The sequence below is a fragment of the Lolium rigidum genome, chromosome 2 (genome assembly GCF_022539505.1).
Source record: "Lolium rigidum isolate FL_2022 chromosome 2, APGP_CSIRO_Lrig_0.1, whole genome shotgun sequence".
Taxonomy (NCBI): Eukaryota; Viridiplantae; Streptophyta; class Magnoliopsida; order Poales; family Poaceae; genus Lolium; species Lolium rigidum.
This window is the reverse complement of record NC_061509.1, coordinates 39,538,907-39,563,395: the sequence shown is the minus strand read 5'-3', so window position 1 is coordinate 39,563,395 and position 24,489 is coordinate 39,538,907. Positions and strand designations below refer to the sequence as shown.

The 24,489-nt window shown below is 48.1% G+C and overlaps 1 pseudogene; it reads left to right on the top strand.

Moving 5' to 3' along the window:
• Positions 1–267: 267 nt before the first annotated feature.
• On the top strand, positions 268–22,936 carry LOC124691610 (annotated as a pseudogene).
• Positions 22,937–24,489: the final 1,553 nt, after the last annotated feature.

Below are 24,489 nucleotides of genomic sequence, written 5' to 3'. Positions count from 1 at the left end.
TTGTGATACTTCCACATATTACCTCTGTTCCAATTAATAATCTTATTATATATTTTTTCCAAAGTATATAAGAAATGAGCCTAGCTCATTCGGTTAGGGAAGTGGATGTACAACCCAGCCATCCAGGTTTAAATCCCCACGGACGCGGAATTGGGTTCTTATTACAACTGATGCCACTTCTAATATTTCCTAGCGAAGGCTCCAACTTCCGATCATGCATACTTATCAGGGTGATATGTACACCAGCTGGCAAAAGCATCCAGCCATCCAAGTATATATGTGGGTGTAGCTTATGCTAACACCTCCAACGCAAAACACTAGCACGATCACACATCATCACCTCGCTCTTCTTCCCCGTGAACCCAATCCTAAATTTGCACCCTGGCCTCACCGTCGACAAAATTCACTGCTCACCTGCTCCAACCCCTACTACGCAGTCCATAGCCCGCCACTGGTGCAGAGGCCTTCAGCCGAGTCCTTTTGAGCTCTTCACCCGGACGAGTTTGATCCACAGGAGCTATAGCAGGAATCAACATGCATACTTGAAGGTAATTTTGGATCCCTCCGTTCAGCTAGCTTTGCTTGCATCTATCGATAGGTGGCATCTGACTTTCTGACCATTAGTGGAAACAACATGTGCATGGCCGGCCTGCCCTTCACTTGTACGAGTTTGATGCAGATGAGAGCTAGACAAGGTCTCAACATCCATCGATCCATTCTTGAAGGTAATTTCGGATGTCATCGAGAGTGGATTTTTGGAGTAGGTGCTTGGTGAGCACCCGTATCCATACCATGTATACTGCATCAAGATTTGTGCAAATTCTTTTTTTCCCTCTCAAACAAATTTTTATTTTTGTATCTCTCACACCACACATTGTTTGAACAAAAAAAAATTGCAGATCACTTAAACATAACAATTGGACTGTGGGAAAAATATTTTGGATTTTTTTATTTCATTGTGTATATATATATTTCAAGAATTTATTTTGAATTTTAAATAATTTGAAATTTGAAATTGTACAAAAAAATTCTGAACTTTTTTGTCCCATTCCATTTGTTATTTTTTAGTGACTTGGAAAAAATCAAATCAAAATATTACATAATTTGAGAGATATAAAAAAGAGAAAGTCAAAAAATGTGAGGGTGCGCAGAGCGCACGTGCTCTCTCACACTTTTCATGCATCCATTGATCTAAGTAGCTTTTGCATATTTTGTTTGTTCTCATGCTTAAATAACAACTCGTGTGTCCGTCGTGCAATCATGTTAGATATTCCAGCAGTGATGCTCCATCCTCCTTATTCACTGGTACGACCTTTGATCCAGAGGAGCTAGAGCAGGACGACCCAACAACCAATCCATCCTTGAAGGTCTGCCTTTGCTTGCATCTATCGATATAAGTAGCTTTTGCCTAACTTTGTTTGTTTCTCATGCTTATAACTTACAACTCGCTTGCTCATCATGTAATCGTCTTAGAAATAGCAGCAGCACCCCTTTCTTCATGTTTTTTTTGCTGCTAATACCTCTTTAGTTACAACGATTGTTGGGTATGATATGTGTTTTATCTTTGTTCCAGAAAAACACAGCAAATATGGCGATGGTCCTGGACGCCTTTGCATCCTACGTGCAAAACATGCTAACGGAGATGGTGACTGATGAGGTGCACATGCTGCTTGGAGTCAGAGACGAGATCGACAAGATGGACGTCAAGCTTAAAGACCTCAAGAACTTCCTCGCAGATGCTGATAGGAGAAACATCACTGACAAGACCATGCAAGAGTGGGTGGCAGAGCTCAAGCGTGCCATGTATGAAGCTGCTGACATCCTGGACCTATGCCAATTGAAGGCCATGGAGCAAGGTCCATCCACCGTAGATGTGGGGTGCTTCAACCCCTTGCTCTTTTGCATGCGGAATCCAGCCCATGCCCACAACATCGGTACCCGCATTAAGGAGCTCAATAAGAAGCTCGGCACCATCAAGGAGCGAGGCGATGCTTTCAACTTTATCAATCTTGGTTCCTATGAGGACCGTAACAGCAGGGTGCGTCCCACTCATTTTTGGTATCCACAACCGTGAGACATCGGGGGAGTTTGATCGGTCAGCTCTAGTCGGCGAGAAGATCGAAGAAGACACAAGAGCAATCGTTCATATCTTGGTGACTGAAAAAGAGTGCAACACCAACATCATGGTTGTAGCTATTGTTGGGGTCGGTGGAATCGGCAAGACCACTCTTGCCCAGAAGGTATTCAATGATGAAATCATTAATGCCGAGTTCGACAAGACAATATGGTTGAGCGTCAACCAGAACTTTGACAAGGTTGAGCTCATCAAGACAGTCATCACACTCGCTGGAGGAGAATACGGTGGTGGAACGGCGTTGGCTGTGCTTCAACCAATCCTTACTACTACCATCAAAGGGAAGAAGCTATTTATAGTGATGGATGATGTGTGGAGCCCTACAACATGCCTCGACGTCCTTGGAAGTCACTTGGCTAATGTTGTTGCTCCAGGTAGCCGAATCCTGGTCACTACTAGAGATGAAAGAGTTGCTCGAGGGATGAAAGCTATTCTTCCCTACCACCGTGTCGACAAGTTAGAGGAGGATGATGGCTGGTCATTGCTCAAGAATCAGGTATTAACAAAACTCAAAGCATCTTTTAAAGTGGCTAGCTCTTAGCTTAATTTGGAGTAAATATATACTATTAGCACACCTTTTATGTATTTTTTTTTGTGAAATACAAGACGGATCCATACCACACATGGACACTATAGGCATGCCACAACACGTGTACACAACCTCTTTGCACAGTATGTAAATAATGCATGATATTATGAACCTAGAGATAAAATTTGGGTTTGATTAATTGGAAATTGGATCCTACACAACTAAATTCTATCATTTTATAGTATAGGTTGAATATATTTGTTTGTTGGTAGTAAAGAAATTCATAAATTTGGGCTAGACTATCCAAAGTTTTTGCTTTCTTTCTTTTTAGATTTTTTTTAGATTTATCTAATCTCCATCTAAAATGGGCTGGGCCGTGTACATGAAAATGGTTAGTTTTGAGTTTATATCCGTTTGTATCAAGGGCATGCCTAGCGGGCCCAACATATTTTTCTAATAATATTTTTTATTAATACGAAGTAATTTACATAGTACCAAAAAATAAAAAAGACTAAAATTAAAACCCTATGGAACCTACTCCTCCATGACGATCGGAGGCCGTATGGTGCCCATGACCAGGGCCAGTACGACGCCGGTTGTGACACCAACGGTGGCGGCATTTGTACGGGAGGAGCGGGAGGAGGTAGTGGTCGCACAGGTGCTTGTGCGAGTGGAGTAGGAGGCACGGCACACGTAGAAGTGACCGGCAGCATCACCGTCCTGCCCTATGCCAGCAAGGAGTTAGTAGCTGGGTGCCTTGGTTAGCTCCGCCAGCCAGATCTCCGAGTTAACAATGTTCGGATCGGGTGGAGCAGGTGCCGGCAGAGGTGAGCTCTCGTGCACGGTGCTTCTAGGCCGCAAGTCGGCCGGGACGACCATTGCATGCAGGTCCTACGTAGGCATTAGATTGCCCCTACCCGCGAGGTGTTCGATGAAATGGGTCAATTAATTTGTCCATTTTCATATGTAGATCATGTTGGACAGCGACGGCGAGTTCTTCTACAAGAACTTCATCGACACGTCCTCATACGACGAGTCCGATGACGACTTTATCACATAGGTAGGGTTGCTCATCCACGAGCACAATGTCGCGCAGATCCCCGTGTACCGGGGGTCCTTGCCGGGGCACACACCGTCCTTGGACCGCAAAAGAGAACGTGGCCACGACATGCTCTGCCACGACTACTTCCACTGCCAGAAACCATTGTTCACGCCAGCCTTGTTTCGCCGCCATTTTCGGATGTCCAGACCGTTGTTCAGCTAGATAATGGATGGTGTCAAGGTCTACGATGACTACTTCATCGCCAAACAGGATGCATTTGTCAAGGTATAGGCATGCCTTCATATCAGAAATGCACGCCAACAATTAGGATGCTAGCATATGGTGTTGTCGGTGATTACGTAGATGAGTACGTCCGGATGAGCGAGTCCGGCTGCTTGGAAGCGTTATCCATATTCCGCAGAGCAGTGATCGCTGTGTTTGGTGAAGAATATCTGCGCCAACCTACTGCAGAGGACACTACCCGTCTGTTGTCAATCAACACTTCCAGGGGTTTCCTGGGATGCTTGGCAGCATAGACTGCATGCACTGGGGGTGGAAGAACTGATCTTTTGGTTGACAGGGGTCATACAGGGCCCATTCTGAGGGGTGTACAGTGATTCTTGAAGCCATTGCTTCACATGACACATGGATTTGGCACTCATTCTTCGGAATGACCGGCTCCCATAATGGCATCAATGTGCTGCAGCGCTCTCCGGTATTTGATAGGCTAGCGCATAGTCAGTCCTCTGATGTGGATTTTGAGATCAATGACCACCACTACAACAAGGGGTACTACCTTGCTGATGTTATATATCCACCTTGGGCTACACTCGTGAAGACAATCCGTCGTGCCAATTCAGAGTAGGAGGAAACGTTTGCCAAAGAGCAAGAGGCAACCTAAAAAGATGTCGAGCGGGCGTTTGATATCCTCCAATCTCATTCGGCTACCGTCAGGTAGCTCGCTAGAGCATGGAGTGTGCAAACCATGTGGGAGGTGATGACCGCTTGTGTAATCATGCACAACATGATTGTTGAGGTAGAGTGGGATGATTCACTGTTTAGTAATGATTGGAAAGGCCAGTGAGAGTTGTTTGCTCCTCAAGGTTGTCCAGCTTCATTCCAGGATATCCTCCATGTGCATCACGAAATTTGAGACCAAACGGTTTACAACCTCCAGGCTGATTTGGTTGAGCACATGTGGACGCATGTCGGCAACAATGTTGTAAACAACAACAACCACGAACACCCTGAAGAAAACAATGCATAGGCCATTTGTATCATTTTACATTTTTTAATAAGTAATTTGTTATTTAATAGGTGGACAATAATTTTATGTGAATAAATCTTGATCATTTAAACTTATTTATATTTTTCTTATGATTTTATATGCCTTATATTGAATTTAAAGGCTAAATGGCAAATTCTATGGCCTCAACCCATATCTTGCCGCATTGGGTGCAGCGCGCGACCCAAAATGTCGGCGGACGCTGGCCAATGTCCGCACGCACACTCAAACGATACAACTGGACAAGCGAGCGCGCCTATTAGAGTCACCCCATTGGAGATGGCGTAAAGCACTTCGTAACCTCAGGAGGTGCTATACACTGACCTGGTCGACTATTACAAGTTACCGCACACCCTAGGCTAGGAGTTAGGCCGGCCCATCATTGTGTTTTCTTTTGTGTTTTTCAGCTATTTTCTCCTTTATTAAATTTTAACTTTCTATCTGAATAGTTTTCCAGAAACTGAACTTTTTTCAAAACCTGAACATCTTTAAATTTGAATATTATCCGAATATGAACATATTTTAATTTGAATGTTTTTCAAAATCTATTTAAAAATGAAAAAATATAAATATTTATACATGAACATTTTCTGAATACGGAAATTTTTCAAATTTTAATGTTTTCAAATTGGAGCAGTATTTAGATTTGATTTTTTCAAAATTGAGAAAAATAGAAAAAGAAACAAAAGAAAACAAAATAGGAAACAAAAAACAAACAGAAAACAAACAAAAATGAAAAAATAGAAAGAGAAAACGAAGAAATATATAAAAAGCGAATATAGGCAAGGCCCAATACCCGACCAGGGGTATGCGGTGCTTGGTAAGCACCGACTTGGTCGGTGTATTGGATTCCGACATACCTCGCCTTACCGAGAACCTCGCCCCTGTGTTCAATTGTTACGTATTTCTGAAAAGAACCGATGAACTTGTTTTTCTTAAATATTTTTTAAATAGTTTAAAAATACTATATCGTTTCGGTAGTGAATTAAGTGGTCTACCTTTAGTTTATTATTCTATTGGAACTTATTGTAGCTAAAATTGAATTGACACCACGCGAAAATACCACTATTTTTCTCTTAAGTCAAACAACTACTTATTGATTGATGTTTGATTTAAACTTCCACAGATAGTCTCTTGTGAGACAGATGGACACGAAATTGATATACTCAAGGATATTGGGTTGCAAATTGTAGCAAGATGTGATGGTTTGCCTCTTGCTATCAAAGTATTGGGAGGTCTCTTGTGTCAAAAAGAAAGAAAATACCATGAGTGGAAGATGGTTTTGGATGATTCTATATGGTCGGTCTATGATATGCCTGAAGAGCTAAACAATGCTGTATATTTAAGCTATGAAGATTTGCCTTCTTGCGTCAAACAATGTCTTCTATATTGTTCACTTCTCCCTAAAACTACATTGTTTCATAAAAATTACATTATCGGCATGTGGATTGGTGAAGGATTTGTTCACGAAACCTCAGGCAACTTGGAAGAATTAGGAACCAAGTACTATAAGGAGCTGATAGTGAGGAACTTTATAGAGCCAAACGCAAAGTACGTAGATCAATCTGTTTGTAGCATGCATGATGTTATTCGCTCATTTGCTCAATTTGTGTCAAGAGATGAGGCACTAGGGGCTCATAGTGGAGAAACTGATATTGGAAGCAAACTTAGTAAACACAAGTTTCTTCGGTTATCCCTTGAGAGCAAATCATCAGAGTCGGATGGGTTAGACTGGAGTTCTTTACAAACACAAACAATATTGAGAACACTAATATTAGTTGGCCATATAAATATGAAGTCTGCAGATTTTCTAGCCCATTTTCCAAGTTTAAGAATACTATATACACATTCAACTGGGGTTGGTGAATTGGCTGAATTTTTGCACGAGTTCAAGCACTTGAGGTACTTGTCCTTGGTGAACTCTAATATATCCTCTCTACCGGATAACCTAGGAGAGCTGAAATTCTTAGAGTTCATTAGCCTCTATGGAAGCAAACAATTTGTGAAGATTCCTCATAGCATTGTACAGTTAAACCAGCTAAGGTATATTAACTTCGATGGTACAAGTATATCTAGCATGCCTAGAGGGTTGTGTGTCCTAACCAATTTGAGGACGGTACATGGATTTCCAACCCTAGAGGATGGTGATTGGTGCAGTTTGGAAGAGTTGGGACCACTTTATCAGCTCAGACAAATTGGACTAGAGGGATTAGAGAATGTAAATGCGCCATCATCTACAGCAAAGGCAAAGTTTAGCGAGAAAGTGCATCTTACCACCCTACGCTTAAGCTGGCACAGTAGACTCAGAGATGATGGAAAGATTAAAGATGAAGATAGTGTCTCTGTGGAAGTGCAAGAAAAAACAGAGAAGGTGTTTGATGAACTGCGTCCTCCGCCCAACTTAGATTATCTTTCCATCACAGGGTATTTTGGCCGTCGGCTCCCATGCTGGATGATGTCATCATCAGTTGTGCCCCTCAAGATCTTAAGGGTTCTGATGATTGAAGACTTGGCTTGCTGCACACTACTTCCTGATGGCCTGTGTCAGCTCCCTTATTTGGAGATAATTCAGATCAACCGCGCTCCAGTCATTAAGCGAGTTGGACTTGAATTCCTGCGGTCCAACCATCATCAAAGTCCACGGCCTTCCCATGTGGCAGTTGCATTTCCTAAAGTGCATGAGATGAATTTAATGCAGATGGTGGAATGGGAGAAGTGGGAGTGGGAGGAGCAAGTGCAAGCTTTTCCTGTCTTGCGAAAACTTCTGCTAAAGCACTGCAAATTGATGAATCTTCCTCCTGGCCTATCCTCCCAGGCAAAGGTTTTAAATAAACTAATGATACACTTTGTCCAGGGTCTCACATATGTAGCCAGCTTTGCATCCCTGGTCACGCTGGAAGTAGGTCCACTTCTTGACCTGGAGAGGATCACTGATCTTCCCAGGTTGCAAATGCTAACAATCGCCAGCTGCCCAAAGCTGAAGGTGCTAGAGGGTGTTCCTGCACTCCAGACGCTTTTGCTCTACGGTGGAAACATGAAGACACTCCCGGAATACATGGGAGGTATAAATCCAAGGTGTTTGGAGCTACACTGCAGCCTCGCGTTGCTCTCATCTATAGCTGCAGGACAATCTGGCCCTGAATGGGACAAGTTCAGGCATGTTGAGCGTGTGAAGGCATATGCACGTGAAGGAGATATAGTAAAGAAATGGTATGTCTTGTATACAGCCAACCCCTACTACTTGGAGACAAATATCAACCGATCTTTCATGTGTGTAGGTAAATTTGCACTGCTTTCTCATCTTAATTTATCCGTTTACTCTGTTTATTTCATTTATTCCCTTTGTGTTCTACCTTTCATTTGATTTTGAATATACTCCCTAGATTCTCATTCAGTCATTCCCCTTGAATGAGCTGCAAGTCCTATCCAACTATTGGCTAATTACATCGAGTCAGTTTGTCCCCTAAAGGAATTACCATTCCCCCTTTCACCTCTGGTTGCACGTCGTCCCCCTTCTAGCCGCAGTGCTACTGCCATGTTTTTTAGGTTGAACATGAACAAAATTCAACACCATGCCAGGGCCGGGCAAGCGATAATTAGAGCATCTTCAACGGGGCGACGCATTTCAGCGTCCGAAAATGTTCGCGTGCGTCCGTTTGCGTCAGCCGAAATGGTCGAAATCGACCGCGCGTCTGTTTGCATCGGGGTGGCTCCAGCGGCACGACTCATTTTTTTCTCAAATTTCCTTTTTTATAACATGAAAACATAATTTACATAGTTGAACGTATGGAAAAAAACCCTAAACGCCTGCGCCTATTGCTTCTCCTCGTCGCTGTCGAGCACGACGAGCTCCGGTACCACCCACGACCAGTTGGGAACCGGCGGAACGTACGCCGGGTGCGCCGGCAGTGCTGGAGGTGGAGGAGCCCAGTCCTGTGGCTGTGCCGGAGGTGGAGGCACCCAGGGCTGTGGCGGAGGTGGAGGAGCCCAGGGCTGTGGCGGAGGTTGAGGGGCCCAGTGCTGAGGCGGGGGCCCCATGGGTTGTACGGTGTAGGTGGAGGCATCGGTTGTGGCGTGGCCAAGTCCCGTAGCGCCAGTCGTAGGGCTACAACCTCCGACAGGCCCGGCGGCATGATGCCGGTGGCGTACCAGGGCAGCGGCGGCTGCACAGGTCGGTCGTTCTCGGAGATGAGGACGTCGAGCCTCGCGATCTCGCCGTCCATCATGTTGTCCGGGTACTCAAACTTGCGGCCCTCTGCCATGGCCAGCTGCCATTCCTGGAACATGCACGCGACGTAGTCATCGCTGTCGTCCTTGACCTCCTCGTTGTGGTACACCAGCACCTCGATGTAGTCATCGTCGTCCTCGTCGTCGTCCTCGTACTGCATAAGCGTTTGCGCCTGCTGCTCACGACGACGAGGCGCCGGGGGACGGTCGAAGGGAAAGTCCATGTTGCCCATGAATCCCGCCCTCCTCCTCCGATCCCTCTCGGACACGAGCCAGGTGCGCCAGCTGTCGAAGTCGACGGCATAGGCGGGATTGGCGCGGAGGTCCGGCGGTAGGTACCGCCTCCCTCGCCGTATCTCGGCGCTCCAATCTGAGCCGCCAGCCGCCAGGCAATTGCACGCCCGACCAGGCGTTGCACGGCGTCCAGTTCCCGTGCATCAGTCTCCCCATGTTGACGGGCAGCGGCACCCTCTGCATCCGCTCCCCCTTCTTGGTGCCGCAGCCGGACGCCTCGAAGTCGTTCTTCTTCTTCCCCATGGTGCTGCGGCGGCGCGCAGTGGTGGAGGTGGGAGTGGAGGTGTAGGTGAGGGCAGGAACTTTGCCGGTCGACTTTTAAGGCCGGCCGCGCGCGGGAAACGATGCCATTGAAGGCGACGCAGAAGCCTAGCCGCCGCCCGCCAGTGCACGCGCAGAACAGGCAGCCGCGACATTGAAGGGGAAGGCTGCAGCGTAGACGCGGAAGCGCTGACCGCGGAAGCGCTGGCCGCGGAAGCGATGCCCTTGATACAGGCTCGCTGCCAAGCGGGCCCATGGGGAAGCGAGCGAACGCTAGGCGTGACCGTGCAGCATCCGCAGAGACGCAAACGTGCCGCATATTTGCGCCACGTTTGCATCGCTGCGGACGCCCCAGAAACGATGCATTGCCCCGCTGGAGCAGAGTGCATACGCATTTCCGTTCTGCACGGATGCAAACGGTCGTACATCGACCGTTTGCGTCGGCCTGTTGGAGATGCCTTACAGCCTTTGCTTTGGATCCATCCGAAGCCAGAAACGGTAGTTGACCAAGCAGTCGGTTAGGGGCAGTGAGGCATAGTGGACAGCAGTGAACGACCACAAGTGACAAAGGCCCTGTTTGTTTGGGCTGCAGCTTTTGAAAAGCAGTTGTAGCTGGTGAGCTGTGGAGAAGCAGAGATTTGATGTTTGGCACGACTGCTGTTGATGGCTGCTATTGCTGATATGAAAGATGAAATGTCTGAAATGACCCTGAAGTCTAAAGAAGTTGTTTAAATATTGATTTCACACGAATTAGCTACTTCTGATTGTTTATAACATTATTGTCATGCTTAAGGGTTGATTTTGACGTTTTTATATTAAATATAAAACATCACATATATTCAAAGATAATAGGAGAGCATTTATATTACTTCTCTCCACGCTAATCGGCTCACAGTATTCAGTGTAACGCAGATCAATACATTGCATCAATTTTGTGCATCCATGTTCATCACCTCAAAAAATCACAAAGAAAAGAGGGGGACGGGTCTCGTCTTGGCGCTGGCCGTGGGAACTACAACAAGGAGCAAGGAGGCAGAGGTGGTTTCCGGAGAAGAACGGGAGGGGTCAGAGCAATACTCGCCGGAGAAGAAGAACCGGCAAGGTTGTCAGAGCAGTACTCGTCGGAGAAGCACAAGGGAATGGCGAGGCGGTGGCGCATGTGTCTGGCGGCTGACGGGGACGAGCTCGCCGAGGTGGTCGGCGCCGGAGAAGAGCGCAACAGGGCGGCCGAGGTGGTCGGCATCGAAGAAACGGTGAGGCGCCGGCGCTCAAGGAGATCCTGCCGCCGGCGGTCAGAGATGAGATCGACCCGTGGATACCCGGCCGAATCGGCGACGATGCGAGTTCTATTAGGCCGAGAACAACACGGGGGAGAAGGCCTTGGATGGCGGCGGCCTGCAGGTCGACTCGGCGCGGGGGCTGGAGGCGGTCGCACGGGTCCTGTCGACTTGGAGGCGTCCGCGCGGGTAAGGAATGGAGGAGGGGGGCGGGGAACGGCGCGGGCTGGGCGGCGGCCGCGGGGAACGGTGGCCCCTGTGGAACGACGGCGGCGGGGGAAACCCTAGCTCTGCTTCACCATGGCCAGGGACAGGGTGCGGGGGGTCTGCGGGGAAAATGGCACGGGGCCGAGCGATTCGAGCGAATTTTCCACGGGAGCCCCTCATTATATACGGGAGGGCAGTTTTTCCGTAATTCCTTCGAATTGGAAGGGCTAGTTTCGTCCTGTGGGACTCGGAAGCAGCTCAATGCTCGGGAAGCAGGTCCAGACCCGCTTTTCCGTTCGTAGTTCATTTTACCGAAGCGCGGTGGACAAGTGCTTTCCTATTTCTTGCTGTTTGTTTGGGCCACAGTTTTTGAACCCTAAAAGCTGAAGTAGAAGTCCAAACAAACAGACCCAAAGACATGCGGCCTTCATCAGAGAAGCGACAAACTCAGCCGCTTCACGGCCGCCCATTGGTGGCCTGAGAGCATTAGACCTCGCTGACGCCATCGTTGAGCAGACATGGTTTGGAGAGGCCACATGTGTAGGACCAGAACGGGGGATCATTAGGGATGGGTGCACTAGTAGGGAAAGTCTCATTAGTGGCGCTTCAAAAAGGCTATTATGTGGCGTATGGGCGGTGCGCTACAGAATCTTCGCCACAAAAATAAAAAAAAATCTGTGGCGCACAGACACATGCTCCACAGAAAGTCTTATTTCTGTGGCGCACCAGGCAAGGTGCGCACCGGGCCTCTTCACAATCTTCCAGGAAGAGGTCACCGGGACAGCAACCAAGCCAACTAGGAGGTCACCCTCCAAGAGTAATAAGCTCACAGTCTCTCACTCGAACTAATCGTGGTGGAGAGCTCAACACTATGCAATGATGCAAAGCAAGAACACCAAAGGTGTTCAAATCCTTCACACTCAAATCCCACCAAAGCAACAAATGGTAGGATGAGATTAGAGAGAAAGAACAAAGAGGAAATCAACAAATGACTCGATCTAGATCCAAAGGGTTCCCCTCACTTAGCGGAGAAATGGATTGGTGGGGATTGTAGATCTAGATCTCCTCTCTTAGATCCCTCAAGAATGAGCAAGAATCATGGAGGGAATCAAGAGACAGGGCAAGTTCTTCAAAGACAACAATGGAGGAGAGAGAGTGGAAGAACTTAACAATCCCAAGGTGGAAGAAGGCATATTTATAGCCTAAGAAAAAATAGAGTCGTTGGGGAATAAAACGGGCATAAAAACGACCCAGCCAGCCAGCCGGTCCATCGGGCTGGGCGCCAGAAAGGCCGGCGCACAGGCCGGACGGGGAGCAGCAGGCCAATGGTGGCCAAAAGATCCCAACCGGCGTACGGGCCGGTTCGGCCGGGCCAGGAGCCGGACCATCCGGACCAGAGGCCGGTTCGGCCGGGCCAGATCTGGGCAAAGATGAAAACATTTCTGGACTGTGCCCGGTTGGCACCGACGCCAGGGCCGGTGCGCACCGGATGGGCCGGTGGCAGGCCTGGCGGTGCCGGTCGGTGGGCCGGACTGCTTCAGGTCAAAACCTTTTTCTTTAAAATAGAAAATGCTCACGAACTCCGATTGATATGAAACCAATTTTTTTTGGAAAGATAACGACAAATAGAACCCCAACAAAAATATGGAGACTCCTCACAGAATATTTTTAGATGATTCTAGAGAGGGAGTCTCGCACCGTCAAGAAACGGTGAAGACGTCCAAACTTGAAAACACAATAGAAGATGCATGTGGATTCTGCTTTCGATGAACTTGGGCTTGTTGTAAAGCTAGCAACGGGCTCAAGAACCTCACACAGATAAACACCAAGAACTAATAGGGATATGCAAAGTATTCAAAGGGTTGAGCTCCCTAAGACGATGTGATCAAGTTACCCAACCGAAATCCCCTCTTAATAGTGCGGCTATCTATCCTATAACCCGGTCTCCCAATAACCACCTTAAGACCAGTAAAAGGAAAACCTAGCAAGACCATACCTTTGCCTTGTGCATCCCTGTTATCACCAGAATTTGGCCAAATCAGGAAGTGGGCCGTAAGAGAGATGGGCTTGGAAGATTACACGTGGAGGATCTCTGAAGCGGCCTTGCATGAGGAATTTGGGCTAGATTGCCCGTGTATCTTTAACTATGGTAGATTATATCTTAGATTAAAAGTTAGAGTTTGTATCGTGTACGGTGGGGATTATTCCCACGTTAGAAAGTCCCCTGGACTATAAATATGTATCTAGGGTTTATGGAATAAACAACAACTCACGTTCAACCCAAAACAAACCAATCTCGGCGCATCGCCAACTCCTTCGTCTCGAGGGTTTCTATCCGGTAAGCGACATGTCGCCTAGATCGCATCTTGCGATCTAGGCGAGCACAAGCTCCACGTTGTTCATGCGTTGCTCGTACTGAAGCGTTTTTGATGGCGAGCAACGTAGTTATCATAGATGTGTTAGGGTTAGCATAGTTCTTCGTTTAGACATGCTAGCGCAGTGCAACCCTTGCATATCTAGCCGCCCTCACGCCTATCTCAGGTGTGGGGGCGGCACCCGCTTGATCACTATTTAGTAGATCTGATCCGTTACTGATTGCTCCTTGTTCTACAAGGTTTTAGTTTAATATCCGCAATAGTTAGGCCTTACAAAGGGGGAGGATCCAGCGAAGCACGTAGGGTGGCGTTCGCAAGTCCTAAACAGGATGTTCCGGGATCAACTTCGTGTTGATTTTTAGGCCTTGTTTAGGATCGGCTTATGAGCACCGTGCGTGGCCGCGAGGCCCAACCTGGAGTAGGATGATCCGATTATGCGGTGAAAACCCTAAATCGTCGTAGATCTAATTAGCTATATCTTGATCAAGCAGGACCACCATATATTCGTGCACCCCGTACGAATCATGGGTGGATCGGCTCCTTGAGCCGATTCACGGGATAACCTGAGAGCCGATCGAGGCTCGTATTTAATGTTTACGTGTATGCCATGCAGGAAACTAAGCGAGGCATCTCCATCACCTTCCTGACCAGGTATAGGTCAGGTGGCACGCCCTTGCGATCAGCATCGGGTGTGTGACCAGAAGTGCTTTGCGGGCCGTCGCTCGGAGGGGTCTCAGCCAGCCGCAGCTCTAGGCTCTTCCCGGCTCTACGTGTTGACCCGTCGCTGCCCGTCGGTGGGTTTCTGACGTCAACACATTCTGGCACGCCCGGTGGGACAATCATCTACATCAACCACATCGCCATCTACATCTGAGATGGCGGACGGCACGCCAGTCACCTACGAGGAGCTGCCCGACGAGCTCAAGAAGAGATATGACGAGATCAAGGCCACCCTCGAAGCCGACCTCATCGGCTCTTTTCAGAGAACCCGTTCCCATGGCATCAGATGGAAGGGATTCTCACCAGAAGGTGCACTCGATGGGATAGACCTCTCTGCCCCGTCGGAGGAACGCACCAGAGGCCTACGGCAGGAGATCAACTACTTGGTGGCTCACTCGCTACACCGCCACTCTGAGAACCTGGTCAACGTGTTGGAGCGTGTCGCTCTTCGCGTGATCCAGGAGATCATGAGGCACCAATACTCGCCGTCAGGACCAGCTCTCGGGACGCATCAAGGAGAGTTGTCACTCCAGTCCCGTCCACCGCTGCCATATGCGTTGGCAGCACCTGAAGTGCCGGCTACACCGGCATTCGTCGTCTACAAGATCGGTGGTGACCCTGGTGACTACCAGTTCTTGACCGAGGCGCCTAAGGGGATCCCTCATGGATACGCGTGCACGTATGTGCCGGATTGTGGCAACTGGGCACTCACAAACTAGGCCACAACATCAGGGACTTCTGGGAAAACAGGAGGAACGTCAGCGACAGAGCTTGAGAAGCAGACGTGGCTAACTAAGTACGCCACCCCGACGAACCCCCAGAGCTCAGCTCCTGCAGTTGGCTCAGAGCTGGAGAAGCAAACATGGCTGGCTAAGTACGCCACCCCGGCGAATCTTCAGAGTTCAACTCCTACAGCCAAGCCACAGTGGATCGGATCGATACTATACCGAGAGACCAGTTCGGCATGGTGCCGAAAAGAAGGGCAATCGGCTATTCCAAGCCGTACCCCGACGAGTACGAGATGATCCCACTGCCACCTAAGTATCGGCTCCCTGATTTCTCCAAATTCAGTGGATCAGATGGCTCCAGCTCCATCGAGCACGTTGGCCGATATTTGGCACAACTAGGACTGGCTTCAGTGTCGGATAAGCTACGCGTGAGGCTCTTCTCACAGTCCCTCACGGGATCGGCTTTTGGATGGTATACCTCTTTGCCACCAAACTCCATCCAGACTTGGAAGCAGTTGGAAGAGCAGTTCCATATGCAGTACCATTCAGAGGCTTCCGAGTCTGGCATTGCCGATCTAGCACAGCTACGTCAGAAGCGCGGAGAAACTGTGACAGAATACATCCAGCGCTTCAGGAATCTTAGGAACCGATGTTATTTGGTTCGTATAACTGAAAAAGAAGCAGTCGAGTTGGCGTAGCTGAGGCCTTGCAACGCAGCTCAAGGACATGGCCTCCCAAGCGGATTATCCTCGCCGGCGCACATGGTTCGAAACTATCAGCATATGAACAGCGCCACCCGGACTCGTACCAAGACAAGTTCAAGCGTGCGGTAGTCCCGGTCGATGCGGAGGAAGACGAAGTTCTCGCGGGAGACCAAGAGGTAGCGATGGCTGAATGGACTCGGGGAGGAACCCCCGTGTCATGCAAATGGGTAAAGCCACCGAGGCCCGCCCAGGGATTTGATTTTGACGTGACCAAGACCGAGCAAATCTTCGACCTCCTGCTCAAGGAGAAACAGCTTGACGATTCCTCGAAGGTCTCAAATTCCCCACGGCGCAAGAGCTGAACGGAAAGCCATACCGCAAATGGCACAGCTCGCTCTCTCATGCCACCAACGACCGCGGGGTGTGGCGTCGGCACATCCAAGCGGCGATAGAGAAGGGGCGTCTAATTTTCAACCAAGACGCCATGAAGGTCGATACCCAGCCCTTCCCCGCCGTTAACATGGTAGAGTTCACCTACCCTGAAGGTTGCCAGCCAGGATCCTCGTTCAGCATCAACATGGTAGGACCTGGGAACCACTCTGGCAAAGATGGAGACGAGGGCAGCTGCTCTCGTAGCAAGGACACAGAGGAGGCCGCTCCACGCGATCGGCTCCGTCATGATGGCAAGCGCTACGTTACGGAGGAGAGGTGAAAAACATAAGATACCAGCGACCCCTCTCTGATCACCTCCTCAACAAATATGTGAGTCAGTATGACCAACGCCGACGGTCCAGCTATGATGATGAAGGAGATCGTCTGGCTAGAGAAGCCAGAAGACATCGTCGGCATGATCGCGATGAGGAGGAGCACGAGCGCCGTGCCACGGAACAATCAAGGGAGCAAGATGACAACGCGAGACACTGGGACTGCCCCTTCTTCAGACACTGCTGGGATTCAGGAATGAGCCGATTGCCCACAATCGGCAATTGCCCAGAATGCAACAAGAAGAAGAAGGAGGCAGCCAACGTGTCTGTGTTCGAGCGCTTAGGGCCTCTCCCGCCACAGAGCAAACGTGCTGAGTCCCCTCGGTGGGCAGATCTTGAGGACTCCGAAGACGAGGGACCAGAAGAAGAAGAAGACAGGTACCACCGTCCAAGGTGGTGCCCTGACGGACTCAGCCGTTCACAAAAACGCAGGGTTCAGCGATTGCGCAGCCTGGAGGAAGCTGAAAGGTTATACCTGCATACGCTAAGGAAGGCACGACCTGATCTGGCTGCGAAAGTTCAGCGAACTCTGGATGAAGAGGGTCGTCCACGGAAAATGGAGTGGCGCCCCAAGCAAAGGAAAGCCGATGATGACACATCGGCTGGCACAAACGTGGTGCTCGTCCTTTCGACGGAGCTTAGTGCTGCACGATTATACGATGCACTCAAGGTGGACGACAGCAGGCACATCAAGTCAGAGGTTGGGTTGGTTTTATCCAGCCTGACCGAGTAGCAAGATTAAACTAATGAGCAAATCAGGCGAGGCTGATCCTTGTGATCGGCCCCAAAAAATTATGAAGGAACATTATAGAACCTTCAGTCAGCACTCTAATGGATATGGAGGCCGATTCCAGCAATCGGCCAAAATTATGTTCACCACATATTCAGCACATATTCTGCTTGTGTTCAGCAACGATCCACTGGGCAGCGGCCACGTTGGCAGATGAAAGTCAGCATGAATCCTTACGGAGCCGACGTGGAAATGCAGTGCCTTGACTAACCATAGAAGCCGATATCTGCAGTCATTTGGCAGATTCGGCTCGGGGGGCATATAGTCAGATGAACATGTGCAGATAAACATGTGCAAACATGCGTGCAGTGAAACGTTGGGGGCCGATTAAGAAAAATCGGCCAAATATAAAAAAAAAAATTTAGCCGATGCAAGGGCATCGACTTCAGAACTAAGGAACGAAGCCGATACGTGGCCATCGACTCAAGAAGATCAATGGAGCAGGAAGTGGATCCTCTCTCCAAAGACCCCCGGATTCTCTCTTCGGCTGAGGCAGTTCGAGAGATCATGACCAGGTTGTATCGAGTCCACCAAAGGGAAGGAGCCGATCTGACCTGCAAGGCGCGTGAAGTAGACTGAAGAAGCTCGGGGGGCAGCTCGCCCTGAAGGTTCTCTGCTCTGGAAAGCCGATTCTGTTGAAATCGGCTGGCTCTGCATCAGGACTTGGGAACCGATGGCGACACATGTGGTTAGTCCACTGATATGCTCGCCTTGATAAAGGCTCGGGGGGCAACTGATTGCGTAGGATTTTCTGTTCTTAAGAAGCCGATTGGGATTTCATCGGGTGGCCCTCCATCATAACCTTTTTAAAAGGGGATTGGGCAGGTTCGAAGAGTATCACTGAATATCTGAAAACCCAGAGGTATCGACTTCAGCATCAAGTCGTTTCGGCAGTGGTTCTGGGGCTCTCGTAAGAGCGTCGATCTGCCTAGTTGTCCGCCAGAGCTCAAAGTCGTCAGTTGGAAAAAGCAAAAGATGGATCGTGAAGGATTGATATGTTAACGTTAGCTCTCGGGCATTGATCAAATTCACGATCGCTCCAACGTCAAAGGGATGAAGAATGGGACATTGAGAGACCGATGCGTTGTCATCGGCTCGTTAGGCATTGACTAAGTGACGATCGGCGGGATCAGTATAAAAGGGAATCGGCTGAATTGGCATAAAAGAAATTGGCAAAATCAAATTGGGGAATTTCTCCATTGATAAACCAGATTTCTTACATAGAAGAGCTGATTGCTCTCAAAAGGGAGTACTAAGGGGATACATTGCCCCGTCTCACTCGCTGCGATCCTATTCTAGAGGTCCTATTCTACGGGCCGTCACTGCCCTCGTCGTCACCCTCGTCAGCGCTGTCGGCGCTGCTCCCGGCGGGCTCGTCGTCGCTGCTGTAGCGGCCGCCGGCAGGACCTTCGTTGTCCTCGTCCTCCACGTCGTCGTCGTCATCATCGCTGTCATAGTCACTGAGATTCCCTGGCCAGGGGCAGTGGCGCTTGGCCGGCGGCTCGTCGGAGGGGCTGTCGTCGTCGTCCTCCTCCTCCTCTTCCTCCTCCTTCATCTCCTCGGAGGAGGTAAAGTCATCCCAGGAGAAGCGATCGTCATCGCTCTCCTCCTCCGATTCCCCGTCGGCAAGGAAGCGGAGGTCGCTCTCCCCGCCCATCGAGGACTTGTCGTCCTCGGACCAGATGGAGAAGTCATGGTCTGGCTCCTCCCCGGCCTCTATGGCGCGGCGGGTGTTGGCCGCATGAACCTCTTGTGGGCTCGGTTCTGGTGTCGGCTCGTGGGAGGGAAAGGACTCGAAGGAAAGTCCCGACGAGGCGGAGGAAGAAGAAGACATTGCTACAGGAGGAGAGGGTTTTTTGGGTGCCGATGGCTGGAACAGCGGAAAGGGATAAAGAGAGCTGATCAGTCGGCGCGGTTAAATAATGAGAAGCCTGGTAGGAATTACTGCCATTACAGTTTTCAAGGAGATGACGCCAGAGCTGTCGAATTTTGCAGAGAAGTGCGAGAAGACAGGGCATAATGATAACGGATACTGCAACAGCTCTGCTCTGCCACGACATGACCCTTCAGAGAAAAAACGGAGTGGTTTTGGAATTATCATTGCCAAAACCAGGGGGGCATGTGTTATCACCAGATTTTGGCCAAATCAGGAAGTGGGCCGTAAGAGAGATGGGCTTGGAAGATTACACGTGGAGGATCTCTGAAGCGGCCTTGCATGAGGAATTTGGGCTAGATTGCCCGTGTATCTTTAACTATGGTAGATTATATCTTAGATTAAAAGTTAGAGTTTGTATCGTGTACGGTGGGGATTATTCCCACGTTAGAAAGTCCCCTGGACTATAAATATGTATCTAGGGTTTATGGAATAAACAACAACTCACGTTCAACCCAAAACAAACCAATCTCGGCGCATCGCCAACTCCTTCGTCTCGAGGGTTTCTATCGGTAAGCGACATGCTGCCTAGATCGCATCTTGCGATCTAGGCAGCACAAGCTCCACGTTGTTCATGCGTTGCTCGTACTGAAGCGTTTTTGATGGCGAGCAACGTAGTTATCATAGATGTGTTAGGGTTAGCATAGTTCTTCGTTTAGACATGCTAGCGTAGTGCAACCCTTGCATATCTAGCCGCCCTCACGCCTATCTCAGGTGTGGGGGCGGCACCCCGCTTGATCACTATTTAGTAGATCTGATCCGTTACGATTGCTCTTTGTTCTACAAGGTTTTAGTTTAATATCTGCAATAGTTAGGCCTTACAAAGGGGGGGAGGATCCAGCGGCACGTAGGGTGGCGTTCGCAAGTCCTAAACAGGATGTTCCGGGGATCAACTTCGTGTTGATTTTTAGGCCTTGTTTAGGATCGGCTTATGAGCACCGTGCGTGGCCGCGAGACCCAACCTGGAGTAGGATGATCCGATTATGCGGTGAAAACCCTAAATCGTCGTAGATCTAATTAGCTATATCTTGATCAAGCAGGACCACCATATATTCGTGCACCCCGTACGAACAGGATAACCTGAGAGCCGATCGAGGCTCGTATTTAATGTTTACGTGTATGCCATGCAGGAAACTAAGCGAGGCATCTCCATCACCTTCCTGACCAGGTATAGGTCAGGTGGCACGCCCTTGCGATCAGCATCGGGTGTGTGACCAGAAGTGCTTTGCGGGCCGTCGCTCGGAGGGGTCTCAGCCAGCCGCAGCTCTAGGCTCTTCCCGGCTCTACGTGTTGACCCGTCGCTGCCCGTCGGTGGGTTTCTGACGTCAACAATCCCGCTTGATCTTGATGATAACTCTTCAAGCTCCACTCAAGCCGGATTGCCTCACTTGATCATTGTTTTTTCGTGAAGACTCACAAATGCTCCCCCATACACCATGATGGGAGAGCTCCATTGATCTACATCTTCACATGTCCATTATCGCTAAATGGACGACAAGCTTCAATCATGTGATCCTCTTGAGATGCTCAACTTGAACTTGCCAACTCAACCTTGATGACGATCACCACTTGATGTCCTCCTCCCATGTGCTATATGAGATCTCACTTTCAGTGCATGCCCATGGAAAGATACCTAACCCATATAGACAACACAAGGATACATATATGATGGGTTAGTTCATGAAGCATAATTGACAAGGCTTATCATACCACATGACTTCATGTGTCACATTCTTCATGCTTCATGTGTTGATCAAACTTGAATCTATTCTTCACTCTTTGTATTTGTCAACCTTGTATCTTCTCATGCTCTATCATACTATCTTGAGGTGTATAAAGAACTCTTCATTTGTTTGCATGCTCTAAATCTTAGTCAACCATAGCTCAACTCATGAACCTATCGTGACACCGACTTAGAGCCATATCTTGAGTTCTTCACTTTGAATCAAGCACTCGAGATCTTGATCATTCATTGCTTAACACATAAGCTAGAGCATAGCTAATATTGAGTTCCACATAAGAACTCCATCTTCATTTCTTCTTCTTGATCATATCACATATATATCTTCAAATCGATAATCTTGATGCCAATACTCAAGGTATATCTTTATCTTCATGGCGTCCATACTTGAATCCAACACATGGACTACAAGTAGTACCTATGGAATATTCCTTCATATAAACTCAATGAAAATATTAGTCCATAGGGGTTGTCATTAATTACCAAAACCACACATAGGGGCAATATACCCTTACAGAGGTGGTCTCCGGAGGCGGAGGAGGTTGTCGGGTGTGGGTAGAGGAGGAGGAGGAGGAGGAGGAGGTGGGAGAAGAAGGGGGAGGAGGAGAAGGAAGGAGAAAGAGGAGAAGGGAGACAAGGGGAGAAGGATGAGAAGTGGAGGAGGAGGAGAAGGGAGAAGAGAAGAAGGAGAAATGGAGGAGGAGGAGAACGCCCCTAAAATTCAAAATTTAGCACGAGAATTCTGTGGCACATGGGCATATGGTGCGTCGCAGATTTTTTTTCGAATTTTTAATTTTTGCAGGAAAAATCTTGACTTTGCCATATCTTTTTACTCTTTTTGAATTTTGAGAATCTTAAAATTGTCTAATCGGGTAAACCCGGGCCCGGTCATTTTGATATATTGTGCGTTTTTTTTTCGAGTTCGTATGCAACCAGGAATCCAGTTTGATGATTTTGCAACGTGATTTTGCAAAAAAAATCGAAATTCATGTTTATTAATTTTTAGTGGTACTAGATGACATAATACATGAGCATCTCGAAGGATTTTATTTTTTGAAATTTCTGTCTATTGTTTTTGTATTTTACAGTGCTAAAAAAAAGCGATCCACGGTGGGTGGGGGTGGAGTTGCGTGGGGAGTAAAAAAATCTTCTGTGGCGCACCAGCTCATGTGCGCCATAGAAATGTGTATTTTCTGTGGGGCACCAGCCCATGTGCGCAACGTAAAATATTATTTTTATGGCGCACCCTGGCTGGTGCGCCATCTATGACGCACGTGGTCATGTGCGCCATAGAAATAGTGAAATCAATAATTAGGCTGGCAGGAGGTGGGGCCCACCATATTTCTGTGGTGCATGTGTGTCTGGTGCACCACAAAAATACGCTATTTTTGTGACGCACCCTTTCTGGTGCGGGCCACGAAATTTTTTTCTGTGGCGCACGCAAAACTGGTGCGCCACAGAATATCATCCCACCTGTAGCTAGTTTCCTACTAGTGGTGCAAATTGGACTAAGTTTTCTCAAATTATCTCGTTTTTATAATTTTGTCATGACTGTTTGTTGACTAATGTTACATTAATTACTTTCTTATTTCGCTTCACTTCTTCATGTTGCTAATTATCTGTTGTTCTCACTGCTTCCCTAAGTTACATGGAGACTGAAAATGAAGAGCGATATATGCGATAATTAAAGCTTAGATATGATTCCTGGATCTCACTATTTTAACCCTGTCAAAGTTGAGCTCTGGCCTTGCTGGTTATGGGTTGTGTAACCACCTTCTACATCTTCTACTCATACAGGAACCTTGTCTTGTTTTGAAAACACGGAAAGATTTGAGTCTGTATTCAAAATGAAGCGAAGAACCTTTAACTACATCTGCAGCTTGGTGCTTGGTCCGTCAATGGAAGATATGAGCAGCTACACATTTATTGATGGGAGGATGTTGTGTTTAGAGGACCGAGTGGCAGTTGCTCTGATAAGGTTGTACTCTAGTGGGCCATCAGAGAGCTTAGGGTCCTCTGTTGGTGTGAGTGAGTCAACCGTCTTGTTGGTAGCTGAGAAGTTCGTTCATGATGTGCGGAAGCGAGCAGAGCACCACTTTTCGTGGCCAGACTCCTATCAAATGGATAAGATCAAATCCATGTTTGGCAAAATCCACAACATTCATAATTGCTGCGGTGTTATATGTACAACTCACATCCCATTTGGACCAAACTGCAACCATGGGGAGAATGGCCGCATTCTGATGCAAGCCATTATTGATTCAAAGATGAGGTTCATCAACGTTGTGTTGAATCCGACAGATAGCATTACCCAGTTAAGCTTTTTGCATAAATCAAGACTCTTCAAGGAGTGCGAGAAGGGTGGTTGGCTGAATGGTAGCAAGCTGAAGGTGGCATCAGATGGATCAGGGGTCGGGGAATATTTAATTGGCGATGCAGGATACCCTCTTCTCCCCTGGCTACTCACACCATATCAGGAAGAAAACCTCTCAGACCCCAAGGCGGAGTTCAACAGAAGACACTCTGCAGCCACAACCTGCGCGCAGAAGGCGCTGGCGATGCTCCAAGAAAAATGGAAGTGCCTCCAAGAAGATGTGTGGTGGCCGGAAAATCTGCAAACTAGACATAAGATGATTGATGTGTTCTGCTTGTTGCATAACATAGTCATAGATATGGATGATGATGCAGAGATGCCGAGCCCTAACGCTAAGGATTGGAACTACCATCTGCAAGTGCGCCAGGTAGCAAATGAGGACGCTGTCAGGGCGAGGGATATGCTGTCGGAGTACTTCTCGGTCAACAGGTCATCAAAATCAGGAGGTGAATTAACACAACTCTCCCTACATTTTAGTTTGTTCGTTTGGTTGCTCTGTCCACTAATTTCTCATATTTATTTCCTCCTGTTTATTCCATCATTCATCTGTTTAGTCAGCCCAGTGGATGCAGAGGAGGACCATGAAGTAGCTGCATCCGGCGCAGGGGATGAAGACAAGGAACAAGAAGCACAGACAGGAACAGCACATGAAGTAGACAACGATATCCAGGAGATCATTGTCTAAAGACACTTTTTGCTGCCACTTCTCTCAGCTTCATTCTAGGTACTGCTGCTAGCGCTATGAAGTCTTATTATTCTCTCCATCCAGCTTTATCGGTATCAAACAGTTCTCTTCTTGGTTTGTTCTTTTGATACGGCACGAACGTTAGTGAGCATCTTTAACTTGATTTGATAACTCCTTGGTTTAACTGAAGATTATGTATTTCTTCTGTCTTGGCCATTGCTTTAACTAAGGGTTCATTAAATGGCATGTGTGATTTGGAAAATAAAGTTAGCAGCCATAGTTGTGACATGGTAAACCCTGGTGCATGGTCGTATATCTGATACAATTAAAACCTTGGTTTGATCAGGTGAAAGGGAAGCCTACAACCTACTGGCTGGAGCTTTTGAATGCATGAATCCAGAGCAGCGCACCCAATGGAG